This window comes from Grampus griseus (genome assembly GCF_964374135.1).
Source record: "Grampus griseus genome assembly, chromosome: 5".
Lineage (NCBI taxonomy): Eukaryota > Metazoa > Chordata > Mammalia > Artiodactyla > Delphinidae > Grampus > Grampus griseus.
The window spans coordinates 47,817,910-47,831,630 of NC_138998.1; the positions used below are offsets into that span (position 1 = coordinate 47,817,910).

General features: G+C 45.6%; 1 protein-coding gene across 5 annotated transcripts in view; it reads left to right on the forward strand.

Moving 5' to 3' along the window:
* Positions 1–219: 219 nt before the first annotated feature.
* The window catches only part of GPR160 (G protein-coupled receptor 160), a 31,388-nt gene continuing 17,886 nt past the window's right edge, over positions 220–13,721 (forward strand). The window contains exon 1 of one of the 5 annotated variants that reach the window (XM_082655427.1): positions 220–308. The gene's annotated coding sequence lies outside the window, so the exon portion shown is untranslated. Of the gene's footprint in view, positions 309–797; positions 875–1,118; positions 1,156–1,259; positions 1,418–6,408; positions 6,498–13,721 lie in introns of those variants that run through there. The other 4 variants (XM_082655425.1, XM_082655424.1, XM_082655426.1 and 1 more) reach the window with 4 other exon arrangements.

Sequence of the window (13,721 nt, forward strand, 5' to 3'; positions counted from 1 at the left end):
GGGTGGCGGCCTGGACGCCTCTCGCCGCCCCGCCCGCAGGCGGCGCCCTCCGGCCAGTCTCCCGCTGGGGTCGCGACGGGGCGTGCGCGCTCAAAGGATTGCATCCGCACTTCCTGGTAGCAGCGCGCGGGGCCGTTGCGGGGTTGCTGCGGGGTCCCGGGGACCGTGCTCTCAGCCCCGGCCTGTCCCCGGTCACCTGGGGCCGGGCGCGGCAGGTGCCCGGCGGCGACCTCGCTGCAGGTCTGGGCGGGCGCCCAGCGCCGCGGACGCGGAGCGCGAGCCGGGAACCGGGAGCCGCCGCGCCTCGGGTGAGTTGCGAGGACTCGCGCCTGGCGTCTCGCAGCTGCTTCCCTCCTCACCCGGGGCTCCGGGGTGGGGAGGCCGACGGCACCGCGCCGCTCTCCGCTTCCATAGCTGTGCTCTGCGCGTCGGGGAGGGAGAGGAATTTCACTCCCGGGGATTCAGGGGCTGGGGTTCTTTATTACTTAAGAGATCCTGGAGTGGCTGGTGGCCCTGGACTGAAAGCCGAGGACGCCGCGCTCCGGCTGGGGGGTGATCGTAGCCTTCGCGCCACGGGTCCGCCCCGGGTTTGGACCCGGGGGTGGGGTGCAGGGATGGAACCGGTGGCCTAGGTTGGGTGTATACTCACATCCAGCTCGTACCCCCTTTCCAGGGGAGAGAGCTATTAAACATTGTAAAACATCAGTGTGTGCAACTTTCCTTCCTGGAACACACAGGTGGGCATATAGTCACGGCCACACATGCTCGTGTATTCGTTGGGGCGGACTTTGCGTCCCCTCTCTTGGCCCTCGGGCGTTGGGGACGGTGCTCCCGCGAACGCCGGGCATTGGGATTAAGCCCTGGGGCTTTTCAGGTTGGTTGTTCTCTGAGACCGTGGCGTTCTGGGTGGTTCCTCTGTGCCCAGCCTGGATGGCTCAAAATTCTCTCTAAATAACTTGGGACCGCCCTCCGGAATTTGTTGGCTCAGTGAAACTCCTCTTCTCACCTGGGCAGGTGGTCTCGGGAGGTGGCAGCGGGGTCCCCCGCCCCCCGCATTCCGGAAGCGACCGCGAGGACCCGGCTTGCGGAGGAAGGTCCAGCTGGGAGGAAACGCACTTGCCTCGCACCATTGCTTTGCTTGTGCAAATAACTCGGGTAAGGGCCGGGGCGGGGGGTCGTTCAAACCCCGGAGATAAATCCACCACAGACCAGAATTGCAACGGACACTTGAGTGAGTGTTTGGATCTCAGAATTGTTCATGGCTTCAGGTCAGATCAATTTCGTTTGTGCTTTTCAGGTTACTTTTAAACTTCTTTAACTATGAAACGACTAATTAACATACTCGTTTTTTCTTGACAGCCCCTAAGACTGGAGTTTCTTTGTGGTATCTCTAGAATAGAATTGCTGGGAATTGCAGGTGAGGATCAGCTTGGCTGCTATGAGAATCGTAGGGATGGAGGGAACCTGTGGTTTAAAGACTAAGAGACAGAAGGTGGCAATGCTATGTGTAAACCTTGGTTGGGTCCTGATTTGATGAAAATAGTTTTTTTAAAAATTGTGCCAATAGAGGAAATTTGTACTGGCTGGTTTTTAGTATTAAGAATATTAGTTTTGTTTAGTTACTTTTGGTAACAGTATCATGATTAGGGTTGTTTTGAAACCCTTATCTGTTAGAAATACATTCTAAACTTGAAATATAGGTTGAGGATTTGCTTCAAAATAAGCCAGTTTGGGGGAGGGCTGCTAGCGGAGAAGTGAGGGGGAACAAGGTGAAGGGAGATTGGCCATGAATTGTTAATAGTTGAAGATGGATGAATGGTGGGGGTACGGACTGCCTTGTACTCTTGACTCTGCTTTTGTATGTTTGGCATTTTCCTTTCAACGTAACACCACTTGTGGAGGTTTTTTGCAGAAGGTAGATTTGGAAGGTAACACTAGTGGTTCTAGATTCACAGCCTTCCACAGATCCTCACTCTTTGTTAGCTGGGTATAAAGGCTGCCTCTGCAGACTCATAACAAGTCTTTTCCTCCCTCCCAGGGGTGCCGCTTTATTTTGTTGCGAAGGCATAGAGTATTTGCTGAGTGTGACAAAGCTGAGAGGATCAAGTTGATGCAGGTGGATGCTGGGTCAGCTTTTTTTTTATACAAAGGGTATTAGCGAGCATAAGGGTTGAGTTGTCTCGAAATGGACAGGTTGTATAAAATGTGTTAGCAGTTTTTCTGAACTGCGCAAATCCTTTCTAAGTTATGCTCATCAAAAAACAGAGCCCAGAGTAGTGAACACTCCCGTACACACTTAGGTTTTGTGTACACTTTTGGAAGCACTGTATACATCAGTACAAAGTCAACATTATGAAAACGAATCACAAGGTGAGTGGAGCTCGACTTATTACCCAAGAGAGAGATCTTATCTCTGTGTGTGGCCTGTTTCCTGTCCTTACCTTGTTTGCTTCAGGTATCATGCAGTGTAAATATTTAGCAAAGAACTGGCTCCTGAAATTTCTGTGTATTCTTTTCCAAGAACCTTGCTTTCAAGAGGAGGGACATGGGAAGTTGTATCTATGTATTCATCCAACTTGCTTATTTTTGCCCCCTCTGGATTTATCATATAATTCCTACTCATTCTATCATGCCTGATTAATAATTTGGAAAAGTGATGATCTCATGAGGGAGCTATTAAAGTTCAATAGAGGGAGGAAAGGGAGGCATATAGTCCCGCAAGATAAACCCACATTTCTTAGTAGATATCGTGGAACTGATTTTAATGCCTCCTTGCTTTTAAGAGAAAACAACGCAAGTAAATGATATCAGTGATAGCTGAAAGTTGAAGTGTTAGATGAATGCCCTCAGCCTAGACCTTGCCCGTGTAGATTCACTAGAATAAAAGAGGTTGTAAAGATGCTTTAAGTCAGATTCAGTTGAGGAAATGCCAGAGCATGTCCCAGTTTCCTCGTAGTGCATGGGAAAATGAGAGAACCAACCAAAATCCCCTTACTGTTGGGAAATATCCTAGTGAATTCATGATGGTACTTAAGTGAAATTGTTTGGCTTGTGACAGTTTTCTTTGTGTGAATCAAAGAAATACGCAACTGTTAAGTGACTTTATTTTCGACCTCAGTTCTCTGAGACAAGAACATGGAGAGAGAAAAGAAACTTGCCAGGTTCTTAAGTGAACAGGCAGTGACCTCATGTATGCTCTCCTCTGTGAGAGGATGGTAGATTTGGGCGGACTCTGGAGAGTTGATTGTTAATCGCCATTTTAAGGAATTACCACAAATGTGACACCATCTTCTCCCACATCATGTTATGGAAGGGTATAAACACATTAGAAAAGCAAATTACATACTGCTTTGTTGGCCTAGAAACGAGAGGAAAGGGTGTTGGCAATCCACTCAATAATCCTCTTCTAATTTGTAAGCACTCAGCTCTCATCTACATCACTTCATCCCATCCTGTGAAGTTCAGCAGCGGTGCTGGAGGATTATTTTAGTTTTTAGCAGATGAGAAATTTGAAAATCTAGAGAAGCGAAGGCTTGCCAGGTGGTTTCTTTGGAGATATGGGGGAAGGAAATTTAACATTCATTAAGAGTTCAAGTCATCTTCACACACGTTTTTAATTCTCACAAAGCTCTCTAAATTGGGTATTTTCAACCCATTTTGTGGATGAAATTGTAGCTAAGAGAGGTTCGTAGTTCACTTGAGGTCTGGCAGCTGGTAAAAATAGAGCCAGGATTCAAATTCAGATCTGTTGGACCTTAGAGTTTACGTTATTTCCAGCCTCTGTGCTGGTCCAAACTCTAGCAGACAGCAGAGCTACCATACCCAAGAGTTTTTTTTTTTTTTTTCTGGTACGCGGGCCTCTCACTGTTGTGGCCTCTCCCGTTGCGGTGCACAGGCTCAGGACGCGCAGGCTCAGCGGCCATGGCTCACGGGCCCAGCTGCTCCGCGGCATGTGGGATCTTCCCGGACCCGGGCACGAACCCGTGTCCCCTGCATCAGCAGGTGGACTCTCAACCACTGCGCCACCAGGGAAGCCCAAGGCAAGCTATCTTTTTTGCCACATTCAACTGCCCTGGTTACAAACTGGGGCCGTGTGCCACATCCAGCCGACAAGGATGTTTTATCAGGCCAGCGCAGAGTTTGGGAAAATCAAAAACAAAGCTGAGCCAATGTTGACAATTGAGAGGTTTCAAATATTCTGCCCCCAAGAATTCCTGAAGGCGGTACTGGAGCAGCCTTCTCTCTAGAGAAGGGTAGTGTACTCCATTTCCCCCTGGTCTCCACCACTCCCTATCGTGGTCCCCATCCTTGAGCCCAGGGACCATCGCACTTGCACCGTTGTTTCTTACAGTAAGAGTTCTTCCTACGTGTGCATCTACCCAATATGGAATAACCCAAGAGAGCTTGGGGGCTCTTGTCTCAAGAAAAAGGGAAAGAGCGTATTCCTTTGAGAGAATGAACACTCTTGTGTTTACTCTGCAGTGATTCTGTGACAGAAAATACAAGGTATGTCATCATTTTTCTCACACCCTGTCTGTGTTACTCATTTACATAGAACTACCCCTGCAATACAATAAAAATGGAGTACATGTGTGGGCACGCTGCAGCAGAGAAAAGGAGGGCCTCCCAAACCCCAAACTACTGACTCTTTGTGAGCAGGAAGATGCGTCTTGTGCACCTGGGGGGGTTCCCCGGTGTGTCCTGTAGGGGTGGGCCACCAAGAAGCCCTCTGTCTTTAAGCAGCCTGACTTTGGGATCCAGAGGGATCCTGAGATGGTGCCCTGGCTCTCTGCTCTGAGGGCCCCAGAAAGTAATCCCCTCCCCCTCCTCTGCCCACCCCTCTCCAGCTGGTGACAGATCTGTCCTGCACACCACTGAGGCATGGCCCCATCGGAAAGCTCCGCAGGCAGGAGGAACTGAGGCGCCCTAGTCCAGCCTTTGAGAGGTTTCTGGGGTGCAAGTCCAAGAGTGGCCTGATTCCTCATCTTGAAACTTTCGCTCAAGGGTCGTGGGACAGATGTTCCCGCCTCTGTCTGTATGTGGAGTTTCGTTGCAGGGGAGGCTGCCGTTTAGATCTTTGTTTCCTCTCCCTGAGTTCCGAGTACTCGTGGCTGCTGCGTGGAGGTGTGGGCATGGTGAGGCAGAGGTGCTGAGAAGGAAGTACAGATGGAACCTTGCCGTGCGGTTTTGAGGAAACGTCAGGTGTTGTTTTATGACCTTTGTCACTAGAGCTGTGAGTCTAGGTGTGTGCGTACCCCAGTGTGAGAAGAAACGTGGGACGGGGGGCGCTGCAGGCGGGCTGCCTTGTGTGGTTGGAAGGACATTAGAGGCTGAGGGCTTTCCTAAGTGCCAGGCCGGCGGGTTGATCGGAACCTTTCTGGGGAGCTCTGGGCGTGTTCTCAGGTAGGTGATTACTGCTCCCTGGTCAAACACACGGCCTGCAAGGAGACTAGGTTGATGACCGGCCTCAGCAAACACAGGTGAAGCGTGGCGCCCCCGAGTGTGGACTCTCGCCAGGTGGCTGATGTCTCCCTGGTTCTCCCACCACCTCGCTGTGTGACCTTGACCTTGACCTATTTTTCTAACCACTCTGCCCTTCGGTTTTCTCCTGTGTAAAATGGAAGTACTGAGCACACCTACCTCACAGGGCTGCGAGGATGAAGCGGCGCGTGGAGGGCCCGGCGTGGAGTAGGGGTTCCCTGAGCGCTGGCTGTCGCTGTCGCTGGAGCCCCGCCTTCCTTCGCTTTGGCCTTTATTCGGGGGATTTCCCCCCGAGAATTTTAGAAGGCAGGCTGCAGGGTAGACACGCTTTCCAGCTCTGACCTCCCTGTTTGCAGAGAACGCCTGGCCTGCCTCGTGGCCTGAGGAAATGTCCTCCGTGACAGATGTCAGCAGGGGGTTTGGCGGGGCAGCTTTGGGACTGATGACGAGAACGGGCCGGGAACTGGGGCTGTGGCCCTGTGGTCTGGGGATTGAAATGCTCTGTGCCTCTGGAAAGGAGATGGGTCCCCCCGCCGGCCCCTGGTGGGGGAGGAGCGGACTGCGTAGATGGGGCAGATGCGTCTGCCGCGGCGGCGGGGCTCCGGCCACCTGAGTCCTCTCCGGCGCCTCTTCCCTCAGCTGGGGACGTGCCCTCCTCACGGGAATGCTGGGAGCAGCTAACAAATACGAAGCCCTGACCCAGGCCCCGTGAAGTACTGTGTCCGACCTGCCCTTTGGTGGCGAAGTCAAAGACCGGGTACCCCAGGGGGTTTACTTTTAACTTGGAGAAATAATAGAGGTGCTGTTGACCTGTACTGGCAGAGCATTTTGTAGTTTTCAAAGGGCTCTCCAATTTGATCTTTGACCAGTGCTGCGGGCTTATTTGTTTGCATTTGTTTCTCTTGCCTATTGCTCTCTGTCAGGAGAGGTACACAAGTGAACTGAGGTTCAGGCCAGAGGGGAGCCCAGAAGTGGGAACAGAGGAGTGGGCTGTGCGTTCTGCTTTATCAGAGAAGGTAACCCGTGTTCGTATTCCTTATGCCCTTAAGGAGTCATAGGGAGTGATGACGTCTGGGGAGGGGAAGGGGGAGATTGAGAGCAGAGGTGTTCTCAGGAAGCTGAAAGCATCCCTTGTGTCCAGGGAGGCTGAACGGAGGGGTAGCCCGTCCCCCCCAGAGTCCCCTGCCAGCAGCCGAGGGAGAGGTCCCCCGGTTGACAGCTCCTGCCCAGACCCATTCACGGAGGTACCAGTGGGGCTCAGGGGGAGGCGGGGCTCTGGGCTACTGGGCTGCCTCCTCCTCCTGCCCAGGTCCGGACCTTCATGGAACTGTTGCCTTTCTCCTCCTTTTTTTCTCCTGCGCCGCTTCCAGCCAGGTGTTCCAGTGAGATGCTGCACAGCCTCCACGGCCCTCCCCACCCCAGCTAACAGCCCACAGAGCTGCTCCCTTCTGACTGTTCTGCAGGGGTTTCCCTCCACAGCCCCTGCCATTTCCCATTGGTATCCTTGCCCCTGCTGCCTGCTGATTCTGTGTGTCCTGCAGACCAGCAGCAACGGGAGCTTGTTAGAAGTGCAGAATCTCAGGCCCACCCCAGACACAGTGAATCAGAATCCAGCTTTTACCAAGATCCACATTCAAGCTTGAGAAGTATTGGTCTACAAGGCCATGACCTTACCAACCACAGGTGGCCTGGCATTAATTACCTCTGATCTGTGTATATTCGTACATTTTTCAGGTTTACCCAATATGGGAATAATGCTGTATGTACCACTGGTTTTCAGCCTCCCATCCCCTACCATTAGACTGTCTGAGGATAACAGCTCACGCCTCTCGGTTACGCTGATTCTCAGGGATCAGCACAACCTCTGGAAGGCATGAGGAATTCCATTACAGTATCGCCCCCCACCGTGAGAAACCCTGGTATATACAGCTTTTATCTCAGTTCTGTCATCTTACATTGTATTGTCAGCATTTTCTCGTACTTTAATCTTTCTGAAGAGCTTGTCTTTCATGGCTACAGATAGTAGTCCATCTCATGACTGTCATAAATCATTTGACTACTTCCTTATTGTGAGGCATTTGAATTGCTCTGATCCTTTTGGGGTGGGAGAGTGTTCTGTAGGCTATTATAAGTATGCTGAAGTGAGCTGCTCAGGCCGTAATTACTTCCTTCAGCTCTGATTATTCCCTTATGGTGAATTCCGGAGTGGAGATACTGAATCAAGAGGCATGAACATTCTAAACACTCTTTAAAATGCAGGAGGAGTATAGGAAGTACCCTGACAGATACCCTCCCGGGCACTGGGTAGTGTGGTCTGTAGACAGATTCTCTGGGGAGCAGCAATCACTCCTTGTTCATCATCACACATGTCAAGGCCCAGCTTACAGCAGATTCTGAGGTGTGACTCCCAAGGGGGTTGGCGAGTGGGAGGGAAGTTACCTGAAGGGTGGGGGTGGGTAGCTGCCTGTGATGGTGGCATTTCTTCCTCCTGGCCTGAATCCTGAGTCCACTCACCAGCCAGCAGCTTCCTTCAGGGTGTGTCTGCACGTTTTACTTGCCTTCCAGTGGCAGGCGCAGGCAGGACGGGGAGTTTGTGGAGGCCTGAAATGACAGCCTCACTTACTAGTCCTGAATCTGCAGTTCCCGACTGGCACCAAACTTGTTTTTGCTTCATAAGTCTGTGACCGTTAGGTTTGTAACACTTTTTCCTCCCTCGAGCGGACCAGGAAACTCATGTTAAGTAAACTGTATTCTGAAAGGTACACTCAGATTCTGTCATGAAGAAGAAGTGATATATCAACATTGTATTTGTGATTGAGTCATGGTTTGAACTTGGTTGCCAGGAATATATTTTTGGCCCTCTATAAATATGTTTGGAGTAAATGAGCAAATGAATATGCACAGAATGAATGAGTTCGATTATGTTAAATAACATACATATATTATATTTGTGTGTATCACATGACATAATTAAAACATTTTAAACTGAATATTAAATCATTAGCCATTCATTTATATTAACTATTTGACATGTTATGACTTCCAAATAGACACACACACACACACACTATACTTTCTGGAAATAAGTGTGATTGATTCAGAGGTTGTCTACAGCAAACAACAGACTCTTTTATGAATGGAATACAGTGTACAATAGGAAAACAAAAGTGGCTTCTTTTGTCAACATGTTTTTGAGATTCATGCATGTTGTGTATTTCAGTAGTTTGTTCTTTTTTATTAATAGCTGATATTCCACTCTTTGATTATACAACCATTCATTTGTCCATTCTGCCTGGAAGACCATTTGGGTTGTTTTCAGTTTGGGGCTTTTATGAAGGAAACTGCTGTGACCATTCTTTTACAAGTCCTTTTTTAAAAACACAGTTTTCTTGAGGTGCAATTTACATGCCATAAAATCCACCCATTGTAAGTGTACGATTCTATGATTTTTATAGATTTGTACAGCCATCACCACAATCTAATTTTTGAACATTTCTGTCACCCCCAAAGTTCCCTCATGCCGGCTTAAGTCCCCACTCCTAAGCCCAGGCAGCCACTGACCTACTTCCTGTCTCTTGCCTTTTCTGGATATTTCCTATAAATGGAATCCTAGAATATGTAGGATTTTTGTGTCTAGCTTCTTGCACTTAGCATAATATTTTTGAAGTTCATCCATTTGCAGCATGTATCAGTAGCTTGTTCCTTTGTATTGTTGAATAGTTCAGTTTTACAGATGTAACCACATTTTATTTATTTCTTCGCTAGTTGATGGACATTTGAATTGTTTCTGGGTTTTGGCTGTTATAAATAATGTTTCTGTGCACATTCATGTACAGGTGTGTGTGGGCCTATATTTTTATTTCTCTTGGGTAGATTCTTAGGAGTGTAATTACCAGATTATATAGTAAGTTTATCTTTTTAAGAAACTGGTAAACTGTTTTCCAAAAGTGGCTGTAGTGTCCCACCAACAATGTATGATGGTTTTGATTTCTCCACATTCTTGCCAACACTCAATATTGTTAGTTTTTTAAATTATAGCCATCCTAATGGCTGTATGAGTGTATCTTATTACAGTTTATGTGTTTTTTTGTTTGTTTTTTTTTTTTTGGCCACGCCACTTTCGGGATTAGTTCCCTGACCGGGGATTGAACCCCTGCCCCCTGCAGTGGAAGTTCGGAGTCCTAACCACTGGACCACCAGGGAATTCCCTTATAACAGTTTAAATTTACATTTCCCTAATGACTAATGATGATTAGCACCTTTCCACGTGCTTATTATTATTAGTCATTTGTATATCTGCTTTGCTGAAATATCTAGTTAAATCTTTTGCCCTTTTTTTTTTTTTGGCATGCGGGCCTCTCACTGTTGTGGCCTCTCCCGTTGCAGAGCACAGGCTCTGGACGCGCAGGCTCAGCGGCCATGGCTCACGGGCCTAGCCGCTTCGCAGCATGTGGGATCTTCCCGGACCGGGGCACGAACCCGTGTCCCTTGCATCAGAAGGCGGACTCCCAACCACTGCGCCACCAGGGAAGCCCTGCCCATTTTTTTAATTGGGTTGTCACCATCGTCATATGGAGTTTCAAAAAAATTTTAATATTCTATAAAATATTCAAATAAAAATAATTGAAGTAAAATATTCAAATATTTTTTAAATTCTAGAGGCAAGGGCTTTATCAGATATATGACATGCAAATATTTTCTATGAATCTTTGACTTATATTTTTATTTTCTTAATGGCACCTTTTAAAGAAAAAAGTTTTAAATTTTGATGAAGTCTAAGATATCAATTTCTTTTCTTTTATGGTTTGCACTTCTAATTACATATCTAAGAAATATTTCCTAACTGTGTACAAGCCTTTTTTTAATAGATGTTATCTTTTAGAGCAATTTTAGATCGCAACAAAATTGAGCAGAAGGTACAGTTTCCCGAAGAGATTTCTCATATATTTCCTGTGTCCACGTATGCATAGCCTCCCCTATTATCAGCATCCCCAATCAGTGACACATTTGTTATAGTCGTTGACCTTACATTGACGCATTGTAATCACCCAAAGTCCAAAGTTTACATTACAGTTCTCTCTTGGTGGTGTACATTCTGTGGGATTGGACAAATGTATAGTGACATGTATTCACCATTACAGTAGCATACAGAGTAATACTAAAAATCCTCTGTGCTCTGCCTGTTCATCCCTTCCTCCCCTCTAACCCTTGGCAACTACTCATCTTTTTACTGTTTCCATAGTTTTGCCTTTTCCAGAGTGTCATATAGTTGGATCACACAGTATATAGCTTTTTCAGATTGGCTTCTTTCACCTAGTAAATGCATTTTTTAGGGTTCCTCCATGTCTTTTCATGGCTTGATAGCTTTTTTTTTTTCTTTAATGCTAAGTAATCACAGTTTATCCAGTCACTTTCTGAAGGACATCTTGGTTGCTTCCAACTTTTGGCAATTATCAATAAAGCTGTTATAAAGACTTGTGTATAGGTTTTTGTGTGGATATAAGTTTTAAACTCCTATGGGGTAAATACCAAGGAGGGTGATTGCTGGATCGTATGATAAGAATATGTTTAATTTTGTAAGAAACCGCCAATCTAAACTGTCTTCCCAAGTGGCTGTACCATTTTGTATTTCCACTAGCAGTGAGAGTTCCTGTTGTTCCACAAGCTCACTAGCATTTGGTGTTATCATACAGGTCTTTTTGTGGACATGTATTTTAATTTCTCCTGCATAAATACCTAGGAGTGGAAGTACTGGATCATAGGATAGATGTATGTTTAATGCCAGACTTTTCCAAGGGGTTGTACCATTTTATACTCCTACGTCTTTCCCAATACTTAGTATTGGTCTTTTTACTTGTAGCCATCCTGATGGATGTGAAACTGTATGGCTATGTGCTTTTAATTAGCTTTTTCCTGATGACTAATGATGTTGAGCACCTTTTCACATGCTGTTGACCATACGTCCATTTTCCTTTTGAACTGTCTTTTCAAGTATATTGCCCATTTTTGTTTTGAGTTGTCTTTTTTTTTTTTTTTTTGCGGTACACGGGCCTCTCACTGTTGTGGCCTCTCCCGTTGCGGAGCACAGGCTCCGGACGCGCAGGCTCAGCAGGCTCAGGGGCCATGGCTCACGGGCCCAGCCACTCCGCGGCATGTGGGATTTTCCCGGACCGAGGCACGAACCCGTGTCCCCTGCATCGGCAGGCGGACTCTCAACCACTGCGCCACCAGGCAAGCCCTGAGTTGTTTGTCCTTTTACTGTTGATCTGTAGGCATTATAGATAGATAGGTAGGAAGGTAGTTAAGTAGGTAGACATATAGATAGATAGATAGATAGTCTGGTAGTCTGAGCACAAATCATTTGTTAGATACATGTGTACTGAATATTTTCCCCCAGTATATCTCTTGCTTTTTCATTTTCTTATAAGCAAAAGATTTTAATTTTAATGAGTCTACTTTATAATTTTTTCTTTTATGGTTGGTGCTTTTGTGTTTTGCTTAATAATTCTCTACCTACCCCCAGGGCTGCAAGATTTTCTTCTTTGTTATCCTTCTAAATGCTTTAGTCTTAGCTTTTACATTTAGGCCTGTGATCAATCCTGAATTAATTTGTGAGTATGGTGTGAGATGGGATTGAGCTCCTTCTTTTTCATACAGTTATCCATTTAGTGCAGCACCATTTATTGAAAAGACTTTCCTTTCCTCCATTGAATTGCCTTGGTACTTTCTTGTAAATCAAGTGGACTGTTGGAACTCTCTACTCTGTTCTATCTGTTTGTCTGTTCTTAAGCTAGTACCACACTATCTTCAGTTCGGTAGTTTATCAGTCTTGAAATCAGGTAGTGTAAGCCCTTCAACTTTGTTCTTTTTCAAAAATTTTCAACTATTCTGGCCCTTTGCATTTTCTTTCTTTTTTTTAAATTAACTTTTATTGGAGTATAGTTGCTTTACAATGTTGTGTTAGTTTCTCCTGTACGGCAAAGTGAATCTTTTGCATTTTTCATGTACACTTTAGAATCAACTTGTCAGTTTCTACCAAAAAGCCTGGTTGGATTTTGATCAGGACAGCATTGAGTCTACCAATCTAGAGAGCATTGTCATCTTAACAATATTAATCTTCCATAGACATGGTATATCTTGCCATTTATTTAGGTCTTTAGTTTCTCTCAGCAGTGTTGTTGTTGTCTTCTCAGCAGTGTTTTATAGCTTTTAGCATTGATGATTTGTACATTTTTTTAAAAAAATTATTTACTTACTTATTTTGGCTGCTCCAGGTCTTAGTTGTGGTGTGCGGACTCTTAGTTGCAGCATGCGGACTCTTAGTTGCGGCATGCAGGCTTCTTAGTTGCAGCATGAATGTGGGATCTAGTTCCCTGACCAGAGATTGAACCCGGGCCCCCTGCATTGGAAGTGCAGAGTCTTACCACTGGACCACCAGGGAAGTCCCTGATGATTTGTACACATTTTAAAAGATTTATTCCTATGTATTTTACATTTTAAAGTCTACTGTAAATGGCAATTTTTACATTTTCAAATTTTGTTTTATATATATGCTATATATATATATACACACATACATATATGTGTGTGTCTGTGTGTGTGTATATATATATATATATATATATATATATATATACAATTTTAAAAATTGATCTGCAACCTTAGTAGAGTAACTTAGTAACTCCAGTAAATTTTGGGTAGATGCCTTAGCATTTTCTGTATGTATAAACATCATCTGCAAAGAGTTTTACTTTATTCTTTCTAATCTCTATGCCTTTTTTTTTCCTTGCCTTGTTCCTTTAAGGGAAAAGTGGTCAGTTTTTCACAGTTAAGTATGATGATAGCTGTAGTTTTTTTTATAGATGTCCTTTATCAGGTTGAGGAAATTTCCCTCGATTCCTACTTTGCTGAGAGGTTTTTATCATGAATGGATGTTGAATTTTGTCAAAAACTTTTTTCTGCATTTCTCAAGATGATCATATCGTTTGTTTTCCTTTATTCTGTTCATGTGAATGTGTCTCTTTTTCATCTTTTGGCACTTTTTCATTATGTCAAATTAGGGAAAAGACCACTGTTACTACTTCTGACACTCGAACATCTTGGCATTATTCATTGAATGTAGGTTCAGGAGCATGATTTAGATGGTTTGAATCTGATCATCTCCATAAAATACTTTATAAACTAAAAAGCACCATATATATTTAGGTAGAATTATTTGACTTAAGGGGCCTACCTGTCCC